This window comes from Aotus nancymaae, unplaced genomic scaffold (assembly GCF_030222135.1).
Source record: "Aotus nancymaae isolate 86718 unplaced genomic scaffold, 86718_ANA_hifiasm-v0.15.2.pri h1tg000025l, whole genome shotgun sequence".
Lineage (NCBI taxonomy): Eukaryota > Metazoa > Chordata > Mammalia > Primates > Aotidae > Aotus > Aotus nancymaae.
In genome coordinates this window covers 11690058-11707368 of record NW_026988438.1, presented here as the reverse complement: position 1 = coordinate 11707368, position 17311 = coordinate 11690058, and the positions used below count along the sequence as shown (strand labels likewise).

At 38.4% G+C, this 17311-nt stretch overlaps 1 non-coding gene and 1 pseudogene across 1 annotated transcript; one reads left to right on the top strand and one right to left on the bottom strand.

Moving 5' to 3' along the window:
• Positions 1-1352: 1352 nt before the first annotated feature.
• Positions 1353-1458, top strand: LOC135276569 (U6 spliceosomal RNA). Its single transcript, XR_010344130.1, has one exon. It is a non-coding gene; the product is annotated as a U6 spliceosomal RNA (small nuclear RNA).
• A 2920-nt stretch (positions 1459-4378) lies between these two features.
• Positions 4379-11014, bottom strand: LOC105716268 (G2/mitotic-specific cyclin-B2-like; annotated as a pseudogene).
• Positions 11015-17311: the final 6297 nt, after the last annotated feature.

Sequence of the window (17311 nt, the reverse complement as noted above, 5' to 3'; positions counted from 1 at the left end):
GAGGTTAAAATGGAGTCTCTCTGGCTCTCAGCAAAATGGAGTCTGTCTGGCTAACACAGGGTAGGTTAGCACAGTAATATGATATATAGGTTTGTAGCCTAAGAGCAAATAGTCTATATGGTATAGCCTACATGTGTAGTAGGCTGTACCATCTAGGTTTTTCTAAGTATACTCTATGATGTTTGCACAACAACAAAATTGCCTAACAATTCATTTTTCAGAACATATCCTTATTGTTAAGTGATGCATGATTGTACTGATACATGCTACAACATGCAAGAACCTCAAAAATGTAATGTTAAATGAAACAAAACCACATATTTAATGATTCCATTTATATGAAATGCCTAAAAGAGGCAAATCGGTAGAGACAGAAAGTCAGGCCAGAGGCTAGGAAGGCAGAGGAGAGGAAGACTGGGAATGATTGCCAGTTGGCACAAGATTTCTTTTGGGAATGATGAAAATACTCTAAAGTTAGAAGATGATGATGGGTGCACAACTTTGTAAATATACCGAAGGCCATTAAAATATACACTTGAAACAGGTGAACTTGATGATGTGAATTATGTATCAATAATGCTATTAAAAATGAGTACTCTAGTAATACAATGCAACATGAGTCTTTAAAAATAGTAAGTTGAATGAAAAAAGTTCTAAAAGATGATATATAGTATTACACCATTTCTATATAACTTAAAAATAAGCAAAATGAAATAATATTGTATATTGTTTGGGGATGCATATTTACATGACAAAACCATTATAATATTGAAAGAAAGGATAAACATACAGATAGGTTGCTGCCTCTGGGGGAGAAGAGGCACGTGGGACAGAGGCGGAATCCATAGGTAGATGCAGTGCTATTGGGGATTCTTACAGTTCTTCAGTTGAGTGGTTAAAAGCTTAAATCTTATTTTGATTATAATTTACATATTTTGTTTTTAATCATTTATAGGTATCAAATATTACATTTGAGATAATAAAAAAATGCCTTAAAAATAATAATAATAATAATACGGGTATATTAGCAAAAAACTCTTGTATAATAAACTCTAGGCAACTAAGTAGATGAATCAGAGTGAAGAAATGGAGAAGCCAGGCACAGAAAAGTTAGATGATGAGCACCAAATCATTTAAAATAGAAATGAGTAAACAGTGGTTTGAATTACAGTTTCAGAACAAGATGTAAATGTTAAAAACCCAGACATTATGAAGGATAATATAACTAACAAAATACAGTTGGAAGAGGGAGAGAGGAGGAAGAAAGTGAAATTATGTCTATTTTATCAGATTTCATAAGGAAATTGTCAGATATTGTAAGAAATTGAAATATAATTTAAAAAATATGTTGATTGGTTTTGCAACATATATACTAAAATTGGAATGATACAGAGAAGAATAGCATAGCTCCTGTACACACAGGATGATACACAACTTTGTGAACTAGTCTATATTTTTCATTTAAAATGAATTAATCTTTTTTCCCTCTAAAATTTCATAGAAATAGTAAGTGCAGTAAGATATAACTATCAGTCGTCAATCCTAAATTTTCATATTCAATATCTGATACATTGGAAATCTGGTAATATAAGATTTGTTTGCAAATGTGCAAATATTTACAGTATAAACTTTAAAATCATTTAAAAATGAATGGTGGTAAAATCTACAAGTGATGTGAAATAATTGTAATGTACATATATTTTTATTCTGACAAACTTTTGCATTTCAGATTGGATTTTGTTAGAAAAAAATAAAAATAAAACATACATCAACTCTTCCCCAGTGTTTGTCACTGAGGGAGCTATTGACATTTGGGTTGGGTATATTTTGATGTCAGGGCTGCAATGTACATAATAAGATGTTTGACATCTCTGGAGAATGCTAGGATCCTCATAATTGTGACAACCAAAACATGTCCATGCATTTCTAGATACACCCTAGGGAATTGGCACTGCCTTGGATTGAGAACCACTGCTCTAACCTCTTACAGGTTTTCATATCTTTCCTATTAAATTTAGAGCAATGTTAGAGAATTAGAATCTCATAAAATCTCAAAAGGGAATCATTTACCTGAAATTCATTCACCTTCATGATGGTGTCCTTTTCTTCTATTAAACTAAAATAAAAAACTTAATACAGAATAAGCCCGCTTACTGAATGCAACAATTTGAATTAATAAAAAAGCATTTGTTGAAACAAGGAATCTGAAAAAACATACATAGTTACTTTGCATATTTTTATTATGATAATATATGTATAACACACAATTTATCATTTTAACCAGTTTCAAGTATACGGCTCCATGGGATTACTTACATTCACATTGTTGTGCAATCATCACCACTTTCCATCTCCAGAACTTTTTCATCTTCCCTGATATGGTTCGGCTGTGTCCCCACCCAAATCTCACCTTGAATTGTAATAACCCCCATGTGTCAAGGGTGGGGCCAGATGGAGATGATCGAATCATGGCAGCTGTTCCCCCATACTGTTCTCATGGTGGTGAATAAGTCTCGCAAGATCTGATGGTTTTATAAATGAGAGCTCCCCTGCACATGCTCTCTTGCCTGCCCTCATGTAAGCTGTGACTTAGCTCCTCCTTTGCCTTCTGCCATGATTGTGAGGCCTCCCCAGCCATGTGGAACTGTGAGTCCATTAAACCTCTTTCCTTTGTAAATTACCCATAGTCTCAGCTATGTCTTTATTAGCAGTGTGAAAAAAGACTAATACATTCCCCAATGGATTATTTAACATAAATTATAGGTAGTTATTTGTCATTTGCCAATCTCTTAAATTGGGACCACGATCTTTTCCTTGAGAGTGGTCACCTGATTGGAATTCCCTCTCACCATCTATTTTGTATGAATTGCCACTCTGTGATTTTCAATTTCAGTTTTTAAAAAATGAAACAAGAAAGACACCTGGAAAGGAATCTGAGTATAGAGTCCTCCTAGATTCCCTTGGCCCCCTATGTGTCATGCTCATATCTATTTTGAAAGCAAACTAAAAAAAAATTGAGAAGGCTGGTCTCAAACTTCTGGGCTCAAGCAATCCTCTTGCCTTCGCCTCCCAAAATGCTGGGATTACAGGCATGAGCCACTGCACCCAGCCTGAAAGCAAATTTTTAATCACCCTGTATTTATCCAGTTTTTCTAACGTACTCAACCTAGTTTTTATGTAAGCAAAAATTTGTTCTTTTCACATTTATATTTTATCAGTTTTCTTAATATTTATTTAAATTGTATGACTAAAAAAAGTTTGGGGCAGGTGCCGTGGCTCACACCTGTAATCCCAGCACTTTGGGAGGCCGAGGCAGGTGGATCACCAGGTCAGGAGTTCAAGACCAGCCTGGCCAAGATGGTGAACCCTCTTCTCTACTAAAAATACAAAAATTAGCCAGGCATGGTGGCATGTGCCTGTAATCTCAGCTATTCAGGAGGCTGAGTCAGGGAATTGCTTGAACCTGGGAGGCAGAGGTTGCAGTGAGCCGAGATTGTGCCACTACACTCCAGCCTGGGCGACAGAGAGAGACTCTGTCTCAAAAAAAAAAAAAAAAAAAAAAAGAAAAGGAAAAGAAAAAAAGTTTGGGTTCAAACACCCAAATTGACTCATGGAAATCTTCCAGCAGAATTGTGGAGACAGAAGTGTAGGGTATCTAGAGAGCTGTCTGCTTGCTGTGAGCATTTAAAGTGAAGGGTGACATGGCATGATCTGGCAAGTCGGATATTACATTAACCTGATAGATTCAAAATAGCATGCATATCTGTGATGGTCAACTTTATGTGTCAATTTGGCTAGGCCATGGGGTGCCCAGACATTTGGTTAAACATTAATCTTCTGTGTCTGTGACAATGTTTCTTGATGAGGTTAATATTTGAATAGGTAGACTGAGTAAAGCAGACTGCCTTCTTTAATATGGGTGGGCCTCATCCTATCCTTTGAAGACAACATGAATAAAACAAAAAGACTCATTAAGGGGAACTCCACCTGCCTGACTGCTTTCAGCTGGGACACCAGTTTCTTTTTGGCTTTCGGACTTGAAACTGAAACATTGACTGTTTTTTAGTCTCCAGCCTGCTAAGTTTCAGATTGGAAATCTATGTCAACTTACCTGGGTCTCCAGCTTGCCAACGGCAGGTCTTGGGATTTCTCATTCTCCATAATTGCATGAGCCAATATCTTATAATAAATCTCTTTTAGGATCTCTCTAATAGGTATATTCTATTTTTTTTTTTTTACCTTAAGAAAAACCAGTAGCTTTATTTTTCCTCAATGTACATTTAGAAAATTGGTCTCAAAGAGGTTTCATGAAAAGACCAGAGAACTATGTATAAAATAAAGAGTTCTAAACCAGTAAAAAAAAAAAAAAAAAGGGGGCACAAATGAAGCACACATCCCCAGGGGCCACTGCAGCCTAGGACCCTCTCATCAGAGGGGAGGCAAGGTCTTTGATGGCTTTTGCATTCAGTTGAGGGATCATGCTGATCTTCAGGAATTTGCTGCTTGCATACTTATTCTTGATGGTGATGAATTTAGTTAAGTTTTCATTTACTTTCAGCACATTTTTGACCATGTGCTGTACAACTTCCAATACTTCATTCTCTGTGTATCTTGTATAACACTGCTGCTTTAACTTCCATTTTCTTTGGCCCAGAACCTTCTGAGACAAGCAGGAAGCAGCTGCTGCTGTCTTAGAAGGATGATAATGCATCATATTGTAGTCAATGAGAGTCAGCTCCATCAAATATTTGGCTAAAGTGTGCTTTCAACATCAACCTTTCTGGCTTTCAGTGCTCGCTTTAAGAAGTGTAGTGGCAAGGGTCGACCCAACTCAAATTTCACTTTTTTCAAAATTCGTTTCCATTCCTTGGATTTGGGAACCTGCGTAAGCATTGTCTGTGATGTAAACAAAGCCTTCAATATTTGGAGAAAACATCTCCTCGTATTTGGAAGCCATGAGCAGAGCAGTAATCCCAATTAGTTGAAGCTTCCTCCAGGAAACTGGCTGAACCAGTAAAAATCACACATACAGAGTCTCCTGAAGAAGCCTAAAACCTTGGAATGGATTTGCACCAGCCAGTCTACTAGGATGGTGTGCACATATGTCCATTTATATCTCATCCATCTAAGAAATGTGAGTTTATGAACTGCAAAACCGCCAGCTGCCTGAGGTACTGATAGATATCCTCAACATAGTCACTGCAGAGCTGAGGGTTCTTCCAGTCTTCGTTATCAATATCCTCAATTTTGCAGAGCAAGGCAACAAAGAAAGCTTGGCAGATGTTCCCTTCTTCATGGAGACATCCTCAGGTGTAGGAAAAGGACCCTCTGAAACCAACATTTTCATCTGTACTGTTTCATAGAAGCAGTAGGTTTCAGTTGTTTGTTGACATTAGTTGTTTTCGTGGGTTGCACTGGTACTGTGGTGTTCTGAGCGTTCTTAGCTACTTGTGCTGCTCTGGCTGTAACTCTATTTCCAATTTCTTTTGAAACAGTATGTCTGATGGTTCCGTGACTCTTAGCTTTAGAATTAACTACTATCTCTCTCTATGTATATACCCATTTATCCTATTGGTTCGGTCTCTTTGGAGAACCCTAATACAATACCTGAAAACTAAATGCAATGTCGATCTTGGGACAGAAAATTTCACTTTTTAAAGTGAAATTTAAAAAGAGTCTGGAATTTAGTTAATAGTAATGTACCAGTGCTGTTTTCTTAGTCGTAACAAATGTACCTACTATGTAAAATGTTAGCAATAGAGGAAGTTGGTTGAGAGGTATAGAAACTCGGTATTAACTTTGCAATCTTTTCATAAACCTGAAATTATTCAAAAATAAACATTTTATTTTAAAAAATAGCATGTATCATATGATCCATCTCTCCGAAACCATTCCTAATTGTCTATCTATTTGTATTTATGGATTCTATTCAACAAATGTTGGTAATCTTTACTTTGGGAAGTTATTTACTTATTTCTTTGTGCTTTTCTGTATTATTAGAGTTTAAAAAAAAAATAGGCTGGGCACAGTGACTCATGCCTGTAATCGCAACACTTTGGGAGGTCAGGTGTTTGAGACCAGCCTGAACAACATGGAGAAACCCCGTCTCTACTAAAAGTACAAAAATTAGCCAGGCGTGGTGGCGCATGCCTGTTATCTCAGCTACTCGGGAGGCTGAGGCAGGAGAATCCCTTGAACTCGGGAGGTGGAGGTTGTGGTGAGCTGAGATCATGCCACTGCACTCCAGCCTGGGCAACAAGAGTGAAACTCCGTCCCAAAATAAATAAATAAATAAATAAGCATACACATTTTACTAAAACAGTGAAGTCATTTTTAAAAACATCTGAGGCTGTTTTGACAAGACGACTTCTAAAAATCTTCCAGAAAAGACTATGATCTTTGATTTCATGTTATTTTTTTAATAGTATGGTCTCACCTATAACATTCTCCTTAGGAACCCAAAAATGATTTTATGATGAGGCTCCCAGATTGATACTCTGCAGCAGGACTTGAAAAATGACCAGGTTGTGTTACCATAAGAATATGTTGTTCCTTTTTTTTTTTTCCTTCTAGTTCATTAGGGCTGCTATAACAGAATACCTTAAACTGCGTGGCTTATAAATAACAGAAATTTATTTCTTACAGTTCTGGAGGCTGGGAAAGCCAAGATCAAGGCACCGGCAGATTTGGTGTCTGGGGAGGGCCTGTTCCCTGGTTTATAGATGGCTGTATTCTCACCCTTACATGGTGGAAGGGGCAAATGTATTCTCTGGGGTCTCTTATTTATAAGGACACTAATCCCATTCATGAGGGCTCTTACCCTCATGACCTAATCACCTCTCAGAGGCCATGTCTCCTAATACCATCACATTGTGGGGTAGGATTTCAACATAAGAATGGGGTTGGGTAGGGAAGCAAACATTCTTTAAATAGCACGAACCCATGCATAGCTTAATGGTTTATGTCAGTGTGTTACTATGGCTGTGTGTTAGCCATAAGCATCATAGGAAATGAAAAGCTTTTGGTTGCAATTCTTCTGTGGTTCTGTCCAGTAAAGCAATAAGAGAATAAAGAAAGTCAGGGATTTTTATCTCCAAATCAAAGCAGAGCTTACCGTTTAGTAATTGGAGGAATTAAAAGAACAAATTCCTAAATGCTCTATGTTCTAGTACAGATACAACTTTTTAATACTCACTCTGCTTATCCTCATATCCTCTCTTTTTTGTTGTCTTCTTCTTGTCGCTATGTCTCCTGATGTCCAACCTCTCTCTTTTGATCCTTTTTTTTTTTGAGGCAGGGTCTCACTCTGTAGTCCAGGCTGGAGTGCATCGGTAACATGACGGCTCACTGTGACCTCAACTTCCTGGGCTCAAGCCATCCTCCCACCTCAGCCACCCAAGCAGCTGAGCCCACAGACACACACCACCCCGCCCAGCTAATTTTTGTATATTTTGTAGAGACGTTGTTTTGCTATGTTGCCTAGGCTGCACCAGAACTCCTCTGGGCTCAAGTGATTCTCCTGTCTTTGCCTCCCAAAGTGCTGGGGTTACAGGCATGAGCCACCATGCCCAGCATCCTTTGACTTAAAATAGTAGGTCCTATTCTCAAGGGAGCCATTTTTTGCCTTTTTCCACTCTAATACTATGAATTCTTTGCAGATGGAGAGACTGTTCTCTTCATTTCTGTTTCCCTTCACCTAGCCCAGTCCTCACGCATCAAATCATGGAGGATTGTAGCCACAGTTGCAAACGGAACCCTCGGGTTTTCCAGTTCCTCCTACTCATTCAAGTTCTATGTCTCCTTCTTCCCATTGTTTTTCTTTCTCAGCCCCTTTTTCTTCTTATAATGTAGTCATAGGCTTATTGTCTGTATTCTGTGCCTTCTGAATGTACAAGCTCTAAGGTCATTCTGCTGTTTATATGAGGCCAGGTCTTCCCTTTAACTTGTGCTTCTATAAAGTAATAATTTAATCTATACCAGTGGTTCTTAAACTCTAGCAGCATTAGAATCACCTGAAGGGCTTGTTAAAACAGACAGTTGGGTCTACTCCCAGAGTTTCTTATTTAATAGGTCTGGAATGGCACTGGAGAATTTGCATTTTTAACAAGTTTCCAGGAGATGCTGATGCAGATACTGATGCTGCTAGTCCTGAGTACACTTTGTATATCACGGACTACAGTCCGCAGAGGCATCGGCTGGTTGTCTAGTTTCCTTTACAAGGAGGGAAAAGGAAATGCAGATGTTCAGTGTCTAGAACTTAGCCATAAAGTGAACATAATAGGAAGAATATGCATGTTTTGTTTGAAACCAAGATATAAAGGCTTTTCTTTCTCTTATAATGATTATTCTCCAAATCATTTCTGTAGACCGTAAGTAAAGTTAAAAGTGCTAAAGGAGAAAAGACTGTTGATATTTCTATCAGAGCACATAAAAAGGTTAATTATGGCGTGTACCTCTTAAAGATCTCCTTGCCATCTGAGCCATCTCCAGAAATACTTGCCATAGAACTGAAATAGAAATGATTATATGAGTAAATTATCACCCACACTCGTTGCATGCATCATTTCATACCACAAGCCTTTTCCCTTTTCAAGGAATAATGGTTTTACATTTTACTTTGTGATGGCACTCTAATTGCTAAATATAATAGGGGCATTATGTTACAAAGTTAAAAGACTCCAAGTGAAAAGATAAGTCAAATATAGTAATTTCACACAACCAATGATTCTTCAAAGTTTGCTTCTCTTTTTTTCCAGCTGTCTCCCAATTGTGAACTCTCACAGACTCATGAAAATTGAATGCTAAGGCAGAGAAAAGCTAACAGGGATCCTAGAATATTTCTAGTCCAGGAGTCTGTAACTATGATCTACTGGCCAGATCTGGCCCACCACCTGTTTTCGTAAATAAAATTTTATTGGAAAATAGGCATGCCCCCTTGTTTACAGGTTCTGTGTGGCTGCTTTCACACCATAATGACAGAGTTAAATAGTTGCAACACAGACCATGTGGACCAAAGCTGAAAGTATTTACTATCTTGACCTCTACCAAAAAAGTTTACTGACTCTGGCTGTAGTTCCAGCTATTGACTGGACAGATTAGAAATCTATCTGGAGGGAGAAAGCGGGCGAGGGGAGGAGGGGTGGAGGGAGAGGTAGCTCAGGTTCACATATTCAAACAGAAAGAGGATTGCAGAATGCGAGGCGTCTCCCTAAGCAACTCCTGTAAGAGCCTTGGTTCCCTGAAAACCAGTCACAGCTGCCCTTCATGTATTAGGATAGAAGGGGATGTTGGGGTAAGTTTGTATCTCATTATAATTTTCAAAGAATCTCTTCAAATGTCAACCCCAAAAAGAAGAGTAGTGAGACAGAAGTGTGCTTCGATGTTGGTCCAAAGTGTTATTAATGGCATTTGTTTGCACAGTATACAAAGCACATTAACAGCCTAACATTTGGGGCTCATTTCTAATAATGAAAAAGTCATTTTTCATTGATGAGGAAATCATTAGGATCATCTTGTCTTTCAGAAAATATACCAGCATTCTGTTACGTAGTATTCTCCACAGTGCCCAAAGCTTTCAGGAGAATGTGCCTTATAGTGGGAATTCTTATTTCCTCAAGTTATTAGTCACTAAATTGACAAAAGTATTCGAGTGTGTGTGTATATCTTTACATTGCTATTTTTACATAATTTATATATCTGTGTCTAAAATAAAATAATACAGTGCTAGGTGTTCCCTAATCTCTCTCATTTATATGTTAAAATATATCTGTTCTGTAAATGAACAGAAGCCCAAGCTCCATGGTTTCAGGTAAGTGCAAAGATATGTACAATGAGTTAAAATGCAGTATCTTCACAAAAGGACCATGATTTTGTCATTCATCAGCTTTTTATTGGATACCTCCTCTGTGCCAGGAACCCACTGTACTGACGTGATACACACCAAGAGGCTAAGAGGATCTCATAGTCTGATGGGGGAGGTCACCACCCAAAGACATGCAATACAATGGCTGCAAGCTCTGCGATGGAGAGAGCCCTGGAAGAAACATTTGAGTGAAGTCGAAAAGATAAATAGGGTCTTGCCATGCAGATATGCACATTCCAGGGAAATGAAATGTACTTTTAATGTTAATTCTCTTGGGAGATGTTCTTGACTCCTTAGTCCAAACCCCTTAATATCCCTATTCTGTGTTCCTATAGCATCTGTCTATCACAGGACTTTTCTGTCTGCCTGGCATTCAGTAGGTGTTTAGCAAATGAATGAATTATGAGTGAGTGAATTATGAATATACAAAAGTCAGAGGTGTGAACCACTGTAGCCTATCCTTGGAACCGCATGTATGGCTGGAAGATAAGGCATGGGGAAGGAGGGACATGAGGCTGAAGAGGTAGGTCAGTGTAAGATTGTGGAGGCTCCTATATGCCAGTCTAAGAATTGGATTGCATTTATTATTTCAGCAATTTCGTATTGGCCCCCCGTCTGTGCCAATCCTGTGTTAGGTTCTGGAGATACAAGATTCAGCCCCTCCCCTTGTAGACCTTACTGTTTCACTGAAGCAATATGTTTTTGGTTTTTTTGAGATGAAGTTTTGCTCTTGTTGCCCATGCTGGAGTGCAATGGCACAATCTCGGCTCACCACAACCTCCGCCTCCTGGGTTCAAGCAATTCTTCTGTCTCAGCCTCCCAAGTAGCTGGGATTACAGGCACGCGCCACCACGCCTGGCTAATTTTGTATTTTTAGTAGAAACGGGGTTTCTCCATGTTGGTCAGGCTGGTCTTGAACTCCCACTTCAGATGATCTACCCACCTCGGCCACCCAAAGTGCTGGAAATACAAGTGTGAGCCACCGTGCCTGACCACTGAAGCAATATTAACTGTGGATGAGATATGGGCCCTGGATATAGACTGCCTGGGTTTTAGTTTTAAGTTCCTCCATACTGGCTGTGCAGTTTTCAATTTCTCAATGCTTCAGTTTCCTTATCTTTAAAATTGGAATAATAATAGAACCTACCTCATAGTTGCTGTTGTGATTAAAATGAGATGATGTATGTAAAACTTCCTGTCACAGGGAAAGTACCTAACACGTATTAAGCACCGTTTCTACTGGGGAAAACAGACATTGAGCAAGTAATTAAAAGTATGATGGGGGGGCTGGGCTCAGTGGCTCATGCCTGTCATCCCAGCACTTTGGGAGGCTGAAGTGGGGGGATATTTTGAGGTCAGGAGTTCAAGACCAGTCTGACCAACATGGTGAAACCTTGTTTCTACTAAAAATACAAAAAAATTAGCTGGGTGTGGTGGCACGTGCCTGTAATCTCAGCTACTTGGGAGGCTGAGGCAGGAGAATCGCTTGAACCCAGGAAGCAGAGGTTGCAGTGAGCCAAGATCGTGCCACTACACTCCAGGCTGGGTGACAGAATTAGACTCTGTCTCAAAAAAAAAAAAAAAAAGGTATAATAGGAATTGCAGAAGATGAGGCCAATAGTGCAAAAACAAGGTAATGGTGGCAGGTGGTGGTGTGCTGTGGACAGGATCTGGAGATTCAAAGAAGTACTATCTAGCAGAAGAATGGATGGAAATAAGGCTGGAGCAGCAGCCAGCGCATGGAGAGGCTCAGAGGAAGATTTTGGACTTTGTCCCAGGGTCATTGAGAGCCACTGAAGTGATTAAACATGGGAATAACACAATCAGAGTTGTGAATTTTTTTGTTTTTGAAACAGGGTCTCTCTCTCTGCCACCCTCGCTGGAGTGCATTGGCATGATTAAGCTCACTGTAGCCTTGACCTCATGGGCTCAATCAGTCCTCTGGCCTCAGCCACCTGAGTAGCTGGGACTATAGGGGCATGCCACCCCACTCGGCTAATTTTTTAATTTTTTTTGGAGAGATGAGATCTTGCTATGTTGCTCAGGCTGATGTTGAACTCATGAGCTCAAACAATCCTCCTGCCTTGGCCTTCCAGAATGCTAGAATTACAGGTGTGAAACACCATGCTTGGCTCAGAGTTGAGCTCTTAATAGATGAAGAAAAGTGGACAGATGTAAGAGATTGCAGTAACTTGACAGGAATTGGTGATTGATCGACTATAAGATGAGAGGGAAAGAAAGAATATAAGATGACCCCCGGATTTCTTGATTAAGCCATTGAATTAATAGTGTGCCATTTACTCATGATCTATGAAATGAGGAGCAGACTTTTAAGGACAGTTGAAGTTGAGGCGACAGTGCAGATGGTGATGGAGCTCAGAATATAAATGAGCATGGAACCTGAGTGTGGATGAGATTGTCAAGGAAAGCATATGACAAGAAAAGATAACCAAGATGGAACTCTGGGTGTAGAAGAAGACTCCAGAGGAGACTGAGCAGGAGTATTCAAAGAGTTTGGTTAAAAACCATGAGACGGTGATATGACAGAAACCTAGGGAGGAGAATGGAGAGCGTGGTCAACATTATCCAATGCTGCTTCGTTTTTTAATAAGGATTAAGAATGGCCCACTGGATTTGGCAATTAGATGTCTTATCAGGGTCATTTAAAACTCTTCTAGATCCTGAACATGCTGGTTTCTAAAGATCCAACCACATGCTGCAGCAAATATTAAAATACACCAAATTCCACATTAAATTTATGTCATAAAAATTTAGGAGATTAACCTTTTTCCTTTTGAAATTGTTACAAATTAAAATTGTTCTAGTTTCTTCTGTATTTGAGTTAGTTGATTTTTCTTTAGATCGCGAACATTTTGTCGGCTCTTGAAAATGTAGAAGACCTAGGCTGTCATCAGTAGTGACCATATTCAGGCTGGCTGTGGTGGCTCACGCCTGTAATCCCAGCACGTTGGGAGACTGAGATAGCCAGATCACTTGAGGTCAGGAGTTTGAGACCATTCGGGTCAGCATGGTGAAACCCTGTCTCTACTAAGAATACAAAAAAATTAGCCAGGTGTGGCAGGGGCTGCCTGTAACTCCAGCTACTGGGAGGCTGTCTGGAGAACCTCTTGAAGCAGGAGGCAGAGGTTGCAGTGAGCCGAGATCACACTACTGCACTATGGCCTGGGTGACAGAGCAAGACTGTCTCAAAATGAAACAAACAAAACAAATAGAACCACATTCAGAGAAGGCCACAGGGGCCATGGAGATAATGAGTGATGGAGCCAAGATAGTAAATATGGACTTCTCTTTCCCAAACATAACAAGGAAAGAAAGAGATGGAGAGAACAAAGAGGGCCATAAAATCAACGTGATTTATTTAAGATTGGAGTTTTTCACATGGCTTAGAAGGAAAATGTAGCAAAAAAAAAAAAATATTGATGACTCCAGAGAGAGTAGAAATATTTGATCAAAATACTGCTTAAGGAGACAAGAAGAACAGATCCAGAACATAAGTAGGATTCACCTTCTTTAATGTCCCTCATTCTCTGAGTCCAGATGGAAGGAGGTAAGAACAGGTGGTGGATAGATGCTCACATCCTATAGCTGTCATTAATAATGAAATGTTAAAATCACAACTCTATCAAGTAACTGCCACCACCATTTGGCATTGTTCTCCTAAAGACGGGAGACTACAATAATGGCAGTGAAAGGTTCCAGCAGTTAACAACTGTTTCATAAATAATTTCAAACTACTCTGTGAGGCAGAGTGCTGTGTAGATGCCTGTTGGGGTTTGGCCCTGATTCCTTTATGAGCCAAGAAAAGTCAAAGTACTCTGTCTGTAATAGATGGAAGTAAAATGCCCACCTGTGTCAAGCAAATTGATTTGTCAAAAGCACCATTTGATAAATTTGTTGATTTACAGAGAAGGGGGGAGATGTATGGGAAGTGCATTAACTCTTTCGGGCGCTTGGGGCAACAGCACTAAATCATTGCTGCAGTACTAAATGGTTTCTCTAATGGCCCCAAAAGTAAATGCATCCCCCAAAGTCTCAGATGTGCCCAGGTGGTAATTTACCCTCTGAGACTTAAGATGATTACAAGTGCTTTTCAAGAGCTATATCAGTGGCCCAATTCCAACTTTACAGATAGGGAAACCGAAGTTCAATCTAGGCCAGTTAATGACTGTTTAGAGTAGATACTAGCCAGCTTAAATGGCCGGCTAATAATTAGCATTGCTGCTCTGACAACAATAGGTATTCTAGTGATCGTCTCAGAAAATATTTGTCATTCAAAGTGTAACTGTTCACAGTGAAATACTTCATATTCATTGCTATGGAGTAGACAATTAGTCCGAATAAGATTGACTTGAACGGTCTTTTGCAAAAATATTATTTTAGTTGTGGCTTTTTGTTGTTAAATGATTGTCAATTGTAGAAACAGAAATGAAAACTCAAGTCAATAAAGAAGATAGGAAAACTTTTTTATGATAGATGCTGGAAGTAGGTCTCAAATTTTGTGAGCATAATTAAGCTTATACACTGAATAGACTGAATCATCTTTGGAGGTGTTGCTTAACAAGCCATGAGTGTTTCAGAGCTGAAGGGGGCCTTGAAAGCCTTAACTCAAGAGTGCTTATTTTACAAATGAAAATAATTGTCCCTAAAGTGGCCCAGCCAGACCTTTTGCCTTAAGCTTGCAAAGTGAGAAAACCCATTTACCTAAAAGCAACACAGATTGGGGGTCAGGGACTCCCAGGACTTGAAGGCTAATGGCCACAGAAAGCAGTCGTTAGAGAAAGCATTGTACCTGGTCATTATTATTATCCAGATTTATTGTAAAAAGGCCCACCAATTCTTGGGCCTCTTCCCTCAAAAGACAACACACACACTGCACACACACACACACACACACACACACACACACACACACAAAGAAAAATTAGTTACCAAATGATAAGCATGTAAAACTTAAGGCAAAGAAGATCTATTCCAGGGCTTACCCACTTCTAAGCTTCCTTCCATGGCTAACAGCTTTTAGGAATTTCATGACCAGATAATTGTAAATTTCTCTAGAAAGAAAGAAATATAAGCTACAATAACAAACTGTACTCTGTAAGCACAATTGAACCTTGATTATTTTTGATGATGCTTCCTAGCGTATTATGAATGTGTTATTATAAAGTTTACATAGAAGAGCAATGGTCTGTGTAAATCTTGCCTAAAATAGTAGTCTTTTGGTCAGTAGACCAAGAATGAGAGCAGCTTAGGGTTCTGAGATTGCATGGAATGGGACATTGGTTTTGTTTGTTTTGTTTTATCTTGTCATTGGTAATTAGATTTTGGACAAAAGTGCCAAAATAGGCCATTTTAATCAACATTGGGACTTCCCTGTTAAAATCTTGGCTGAGTTCAGTGAGTTTCACAAACACATAAAAAACAAGCTTGAATACTGGCAGAGGGTGGCCTGAAAAGGAAATTCGGCTTTCTTGCCTAAATAAGAGATGCATGTGATTGTTAATCAAAATAAATATAAGGATCAAATAATTATAATTGCATTAAACTCTGAGAATTTTAGACTTCTCTCATATCTATAAACTAAGAATAGCTATTATCTAATTCACTTATGAATTATAATCCTTTACATTTATGTGTCATCTTACACATCACAAAGTGCTTTCACCTGTTATGATTCGATTTGATGTTCACAGTAAGTGCAAATGGGCAGGACAGGTATTATTAGCCCCATTTAATAGATGAGTGAGTTGAACTTATGAATGGTCCAGAGCTTTTTTTCATAGGCAACACTGCCTCTAAGATCCTGTTAGCAGTCCCTTTGTGAAGAGTAATCACTTCTTTGCTCAAGGAAGAACTAGGCCTTCAAAGGTTGCTGTCATTTAATATAAATGTTGACTGAAGATGTGTACACCCTGACCTGGAAATATAAGAAGTATGTCATAGCCGTATCTTTATGATTCAAGCAGGCTATCTTTTTTCTACCAATAACAATTGAAATAAATTAAAGAGAGTACAGATTAGACATATGTTTTCAGTTGATGGTAGGAATAAAGAGGCTCTTACTGTATTTGTTAATGGCTGTTCCCATTTTGCTCAACACTCGGTTATCAATGCCATTGAGTTTTGGACTTTGATCATAATAACATTTATCTGTTTCTTTAAAAGCTGGGTTTTTTTCATACTCAAGGTTACCCTAGTTGCATAGTGCACTTTTGCCAGCCTGATGGCGCTTCTGAATGCCTCCAGACTAGTACTCCCTAAGAATGTGTAAAATACTCTTTTCATGCCAGCTGTTGTGCTCCTTTTATTCCCCCAATTTGCATATGGTGCATTACTGAACAAGAGAGTTTTTCTTTCGATTTCACCCAATGCAGGTGTGCAGTCATTCTGAGAGAGCTTTTATAATCGGCTATGTAAATTAACGCTCAGGTCCAAGGGCTGAAAAAATACTTTTTCATAAAGACAATAAAAAAACATAATATTTATACTTTTTTTTTCAGTCTTCTGAAAAAAATCTTTCTGCCAGTAGCAACCTTACAGACGGCATCAGTCATTGTGGGAAGGGTTGGCAATTATCTTTATAACTTGGGTAGGTTGTAGGAAAAAAAAATTCCAGAGCCATAAATACATAATAAAATGTATTACTTTGTTTTCTGGAAAAGCCCACCAACATTTCTTTTTATATTTACTTTTAAAATCTTCCCAGATACTTAAGAATTTCTGGAATTGATATCCTCTCAACCATTGCTTTTCTTTTCCCTGCAGCCATTTTCTGTAACATGTACTTGTCTCAGACCCAGAACACCAAATGGAAATACTCAGGTGGAAAGGTTTTTTTTTCTTTTTCGTCAGTTATGTATATGTGTACAGATGCTAACTGGGGTAAAATGAAGATACTATGAATCTTTAGATATTATAGAAAATCTGGGCTTGTTAAAATGTGAAGTACCCTTAACCTTAATTATTGTAACCAAAAGTCCTAAGGATATATAAAAGGTCAAATATTTACCATGTGTACAAATCTGACCCCGATAATAATAGGTTATTTATCCTGTAGCTCTTTTTAAATGTCAAAAATTATATCACATCTCATATAAAGAAAATATGTGATTTTCATGAAAACTAATTTCATTAATTATTGAGATATCACTAGCCACCAAATGTAAGATGATTTTGAACTTAATTCCTTCTCAATAAACGTAAAATAATTAAAATTTTATTAATATGATTTGCTGCTTTACTTCAAATTTTCACAATCCTTAAATAAAAAATAAAGCAGGAATGCAGACATTTTCGCCAAATGTCTCCTTTAACCCTTAAGTTTTGTTCAAAGTTTTGGCCAATTCTATAAAAGCCCAAAAAAATAAAAAATAAAAACTTTCTCTGCTTTGTCCTAAAACCTTTGTCTCCAAGTTAAAGTTTATAATCACA